The sequence below is a fragment of the Eulemur rufifrons genome, chromosome 17, assembly GCF_041146395.1.
Source record: "Eulemur rufifrons isolate Redbay chromosome 17, OSU_ERuf_1, whole genome shotgun sequence".
Lineage (NCBI taxonomy): Eukaryota > Metazoa > Chordata > Mammalia > Primates > Lemuridae > Eulemur > Eulemur rufifrons.
The window spans coordinates 39,161,350-39,168,635 of NC_090999.1; positions in this window are offsets into that span (position 1 = coordinate 39,161,350).

Genomic DNA, 7,286 nt, shown 5'->3' on the forward strand with positions numbered 1-7,286 from the left:
CTGATCTCCTGAGAGATTGGTTGAACCGAACCAGAAACCAGAGGGCAGGGGAGCAAACCCAAGGATATATTTTTTACTGGTCATTCTCTAGGGTCCAGCAAAGGCTGCAAAGTGGATCTGGAGAAGATGATACCAAGCAACATTGCAGCATCCATCTATAACCACTATTAACATTTTAGTTTTTCCATTCATTCTTTTATATATAAAAATATGTTTGTGTTTATAGCTTTTCTTAACTTTCTTCTTAACCCAAGAAAACTGGCACACTTTCACAAATACTGTATCATGTAATCATAGAATTGAATGGGACCTTAGCATTTCCAAGTACCCAAAGTGTGGATTCTAGGTGTTCAAAATGTGGGCTAATCAACTAATATTCTGAGTAAAAAAAAATGTATTGGCCTCACAATCATGTAAACAGAAATTCACCTGACAACTGCCAGTTCCAAGCCAGTGGAGTTGGATCAATTAAAAATTGCTCAAGATGAAATATAATTAATTCTTGAATAATTTCAAGTAGTTCAGGTGTAATTTTACTAAATGGCCACATGAAGCCAGAGCATTATGGAAAAAAAATATGGATAAGTTTCCAGGAGGATCTGACTCAAAGTTGAGTCTTGACTAACCTCAGGATGGTCAGATCCATCCTTTTTATCAACTGGAAAGGAAGGGTGGAGAGAGTGCAGCTCTTGCTCATGATGTGGCCAATTACTGATGAACTTTGAATACCTCTGTAAATCTGACTCCCCCTCTACCAAATTTCTTCAATAGAACCCTACGACTGATAACTCACTTGGCCTCAATTTTAGTGCTGAAGAGCATGCATTTGACAGTTGGATGTGCCTGGCTTTAGCTAGTAAAGATGATTTTTTTTCTGCATTCAAATGGGCCTCCCTCAAAAATACTGACAGATGCTACTGTCTCCAAAATAAATAAATCAAGCAAGAATCAACATTCAGCTCTAGGCTGGGCACAGTGGCTCACGCCTGTATCCTAGCACTCTAGGGGAACGAGGAGGGAGCATCACTTGATGTCAGGAGTTCAAAACCAGCCTAAGCAAGAGGCAGACCGTGTGTCTACTAAAAATAGAAAAATTAACCCGGCCTGGTGGCGCACACCTGTAGTCCTCGCTACTCAGGAGGCTGAGGCAGGTGGATTGCTTGAGCCCAGGAGTTTAAGGTGCTGTGAGCTAGGCTGATGCCACGGCACTCTACTCAGGGCAACAGAGTGAGAGTCTGTCTCAAAAACAAAACAAACAAACAAACAAAAAAACCACTCAGCTCTAAAATGGGTCCCTGGACATTTAGGAATTTAACATATGATTAAGGAAGCCCCGCAAACAAGGAGGAAAGGGAAAAATTATTCAACAACTGTTGATAGGAAAACACTACTTAGGAGAAAAATAAGTTTGTTCCTTATCTTATATCCTATACAAGTATGTTCCAAATCATGCAATGGAAGCAAGATATTTCAAGACTTTCCACAAAAAGTGGAGAAAAGGCCACTAGAATGCTGAGGTACACAAGCAGGTTGTCTCACTGCAGGATTTCTTAGTACTTCATGCTCGTTGTGAATTGCCAACGTAGGAAAGGTGGTATGCAGCATTCTCTAAACTTATTTGGCCATGGAACATTGATTTTTTTTTTTTTTGGTAGAATGCCATTTAACATCTTATGGAATTAATGGTCTGTGGAACACAGTTTGGGAAATACAGCCATTTGCTAAAAATAAATTTATAAATTAAATCATGAAAGATTAGGTAGTGATAAGGAAAGATAAATAGCAGATTGTTTTGAGATATAGTAAGGAAGAATATAAAATTTTGTAGTTGGTTAAACACAGGGAATGAAAGATAGGTAGAAGTTAAGAAAAACATTCAGATTTTTTTTGTTTAGATAACTATATCATCAGTTAGACTGAGAACACAGGATTAGGAGTAGGATTGGTCAAGAAGAGATGGCTTCTGTTTTAGAACATCTTACAGTTAGGGTGCCTGCAAAACATTCACATAAAGACTTTCATAGGCAGCTCGATATATGGACCTGGAATTAGGAGAGAGATCTGGGCCAGAGATGTAGGTTTGGAAGTCGTTACTACATAAATGCTGAACAATAAAAGCAGTGAGAGTCTTAGGAAAAGTGGGTAGAGTGAGGAGAGTCAGTGCTACAGTCAGAATCCTGAGGACTCAGCATCCACAGGAAGACAGGAGAAGAGAAAACCGTATAGAAGACTCAGAAGAAATGGCTAGAGAGGTAGAAGGAAAACCACAGAAGTGAGATATCCTGAAGCCAAGGGAAGAGTGAATTTCTAGAAGGAGTCAAAGTATCAATGATTAAAATGATACATATGTTAATTAGCTGCATTCAACCATTTTACATTGTGTGTGTGTGTATATGCATATGCACACATATCATAACATCAATTTGTTCCCCACAAATATATACAATTGGGTTTTTTTTTTAATTTTTTACCTATGGGGAGTTTGTTTTGGGACATATACAATTATAATTTGTCAATACACAATAATTTTTAAAAGGAAAGAAGATAAAATGTGGATGGAAAGTGCCACTAGATTTAACAAAAGGAAATCACTGATGCTCTTAGCAAGAACGATTTTATAATAGTAAAGCATCATGCACAAAACAGAAATTCAACAAACGCTTGCTGAGAGACACTTTTTTTTTTTTTTTTTTTTTTTTTAGAGACAGGGTCTCGTTCTATTGCCCAGGCTAGGGGGCAGGAACATGATCATAGCTCACTGCAGCCTTGAACTCCTGGGCTCAAGAGATCCTCCCATCTCAGCCTCCTGAGTAGCTGGGACTACAGATATGCACCACCATGCCTGGCGTGAGAGACACTTTTAAAAACACCACGTTCTAAAATTTTAGAAGTATTTTCTCATATTAAGATTTGTCATCTGGGGCCTATCTAAAAATGATACAAGCCATATATGAGAAACCCACAGCCAACATCACACTGAATGGGGAAAAACTGAAAGCATTCCCACTTTGAACTGGAACCAGACAAGGCTGCCCACTGTCCCCATTACTTTTCAACATAGTATTGGAAGTCCTTGCGAGAGCTATCAGGCAAGAGAGCAGAATCAAGAGAGTCCAAATAGGGAAAGAAGAGATTGAACTCTCACTCTTTGCTGATGATATGATGTTATATCTAGAAAATCCCAAGGATTCAACCAAGAGACTCCTGGAATTGATCAATGAATTCAGTAAAGTCTCAGGATACAAAATCAATACACACAAATCAGAGGCATTCATATATGCCAATAACAGTCAAATGGAGAATCAAACTAAGGACTCAATACCCTTCAAAATAGCAACAAAGAAAATAAAATACCTAGGAATATATTTAACTAAGGAGGTAAAGGACCTCTATAGGGAGAACTATGAAACACTGAGGAAGGAAATCGCAGAGCATGTAAATAGGTGGAAAACCATACCATGCTCGTGGATCGGAAGAATCAACATTGTTAAAATGTCGATACTCCCCAAAGTGATCTACAGATTCAATGCAATCCCTATTAAATTACCAACATTTTTCACAGATATAGAAAAAATAATTTTACGCTTTGTATGGAACCAGAGAAGACCCCGTTTAGCAAAAGCAATTTTAAGCAACAAAAACAAAATGGGAGGTATTAATTTGCCAGACTTCAAACTATACTACAAGGCTGTGATTATTAAAACTGCCTGGAATTGGCACAAGTGCAGGGACACAGACCAGTGGAACAGAACAGAAAATCGAAATATAAAACCATCCTCATATAGCCATCTAATCTTTGACAAAGCAGACAAAAACATACTCTGGGGAAAAGATTCCTTATTCAATAAATGGTGCTAGGAAAACTGGATAGCCACATGTAGAAGACTAAAACAGGACACACAGCTTTCACCTCTCACAAAAATCAAATCACGGTGGATAACAGACTTAAACCTTAGGTCAGAAACTATTAGAATTCTAGAAGAAAACGTAGGAAAGACTCTCACAGACATTGGCCTAGGCAAAGAATTTATGACGAAGTCCCCTAAGGCAATCACAGTAACAACAAAAATAAATAAATGGGACCTGATTAAATTAAAAAGCTTCTGCACAGCCGAAGAAATGGTCATGAGAATAAACAGACAACCTACAGAATGGGAAAAAAATTTTGCATACTACACATCAGATAAAGGACTGATAACAAGAATCTATTTAGAACTCAGGAAAATCAGTAAGAAAAAATCGAACAACCCTATCAAAAAGTGGGCAAAGGACATGAATAGAAATTTTTCAAAAGAAAATATAAGAATGGCTAACAAACATATGAAAAAATGTTCAACATCTCTAATCATGGCCAGGCGCAGTGGCTCACGCCTGTAATCCTAGCACTCTGGGAGGCCGAGGCTGGTGGATCGCTCGAGATCAGGAGTTCGAGACCAGCCTGAGCAAGATCGAGATCCCGTCTCTACTAAAAATAGAAAGAAATTATCTGGCCAACTAAAATATATATAGAAAAAATTAGCCAGGCATGGTGGCACATGCCTGTAGTCCCAGCTACCCAGGAGGCTGAGGCAGTAGGCTCGCTTAAGCCCAGGAGTTTGAGGTTGCTGTGAGCTAGGCTGATGCCACGGCACTCACTCTAGCCAGGGCAACAAAGCGACACTCTGTCTCAAAAAAAAAAAAACAAAAACAGAACAAAACAAAACAAAAAAAAACATCTCTAATCATCAGGGAAATGCAAATCAAAACCAGAATGAGATATCACTTAACTCCAGTGAGAATGGCCTTTATCAAAAAGTCCCAAAACAACACATGTTGGCATGGATGTGGAGAGACAGGAACACTCATACACTGCTGGTGGGACTGTAAACTAGTATAGCCCCTGTGGAAAGCAATATGGAGATACCTTAAACAGATTCAAGTAGACCTACCATTCGATCCAACAATCCCATTATTGGGCATCTACCCAGAAGAACAAAAGTCATTCTATAAAAAAGACACCTGCACCCGAATGTTTATAGCAGCACAATTCACAATAGCAAAGATGTGGAAACAACCCAAATGCCCATGAATTCATGACTGGATTAGTAAAATGTGGTATATGTATACCATGGAGTATTACTCAGCTATAAGAAATAACGGTGATATGGCATCTCTTTGGTTCTCCTAGAGAGAGTTGGAACCCATTCTATTAAGTGAAGTATCCCAAGAATGGAAAAATAAGCACCACATGTACTCACCAGCAAATTGGTTTCCCTGATCATCACCTAAGTGCACATTTGGGAATAACACCAATTGGGTATTGGACAGAGGTGGGGGCTGGGGGGAGGGGATGGGTGTATACGTACTTGATGAGTGCGATGCACACTGTCTGGGTAATGGACATGCTTGAAGTTCTGACTCGGGGGTATGGGGGTGGGGGGCGGGGATGGGTGCATACCTACATGATGAGTGCGATGTGCACTGTCTAGGGAATGGACACACTTGAAGCTCAGACTCGGGGGGATGAGGGGGCATGGGCAATATATATAACCTGAACTTTTGTACCCCCATAATAAGCTGAAATTAAAAAAAAAAAAAAAAAGATTTGTCACAGTTTTAAATCAGGAAAAGCATTGACATCAGCTATCCAGATACATGTCACCAAAATCTTTTATTGTTTCTATTAGTTCCCCCTCTTTCTTTTTAACAATGGCAGGTTTCCTAGGACATCTGGTTGCCATGTGCAATTAAAATGGCCACAAGGCCATTTTATGTTATGGGTCTGTATGTCAAAAAAAAAATCTCAATAAATAAAAGTTATCACAGAACTGGGAACCAAGGGATAGAATTAGAACTGATCAAACTTTGATGGATTTCTTGTATAAGTGGGTAATATAAACCCTAAATACATGAACATCATAAACCATATTACTATGTCTAGTTTTTATTCCTAATGAAATAAAGACCAATGAAAACAGTATCAAAAGAAGACCTCTGGAAGGATGTTAACATCACCACCTTTGTGTGGCAAGAGTATAGATGACTTTTGTTTTTTTCTTTTTCTTTATAAGCTATTTCAAATGATTCTGTTATTAATAGCCATCACATATATGGTTACAAACTAGGTTAGGTATCAGTGAAAGAATTCCTGAATTAGAGATATGTTGTATTTTTATTCTTTAATTGACTCAGCAGGGGGAAAAAAAATCAAATGACATCATCTCTCTGTTCTTCTTCTGATAGCAGTAGAAAGAAAACAAGCCAGGAAAAGCATGCTGGGCTGGCTCAGGAAGCAGAAGAACATAATTTTAAAATAAATAATTTTTTCCTATAATTTAATGTGTTCAGCACACACCTTTTCTTCAAGTCCTGTGTGTGACTTTCATGTTCTATAGACAAAAAATAATTATGGGAAAAGCTGGTTAATTCAATGAATGTTATTTTCAAAGCAAATCATAAAACAAAATACCAAGATTTTTAAATCCCATTTCAGCAACTCTGGAGTCAGATAATCTGCCTTCTGATCCTCATTCTCCCAGTGGCACATTATGTGGCCTTGAGCAATTGACTTAACTTCTCTGTACTTAATTTCCTCATCTATAAATTGGGCATAAAACAGCATGTATTTCATAGAGCACAAAATAAGTTATTATATGTAATAATAACTTATTAAGTTATATTGATATTTTTATTAATAATAACTTACTGGGCCTAAGTGCTCAGTAAACTTGCTGCTGTTATTACAGCAAATCTCAATTCTGTCAGCATAGCAGAATCACCTCTGGAGTATTTAAAAGTCAACTGGCAAAAATGTCCCTGGTCCAACTGAATCAGAATCCTAAGGTATGGGTCCCAGGCATCCATTTTTTTAAAAAAACGGGGAGAGGGCCTGAATAGATATTTCACAAGAGAAGACTTACAAATGGCCAACAGATATATGAAAAAAAATGTTCTTCAACATCACTAATTATCAGAGAAATGCAAATTAAAGCCACAGTGAGATATAACCTCACACCTGTGAGAATGGCTATTATCAAAAAGATAAAAGATAACAAGTGTTGCCAAGGATCTGGAAAAAAGAGAACACCTGTACACTGCTGGTGGGAACATAAATTAGTACAACCATTACGGAAAACTGTATGGAGATTGCACAAAAGACGAAAAATAGAATTACCATACTATCCAACGAACCCATTTCGGGATATATATCCAAAGGAAATGAAATCAGTATGTTAAAAGACATAGCTGCACTCCCATGTACATTGTAGTGTTATTCGCAATAGCCAAGACATGGAATCAACCTAAGT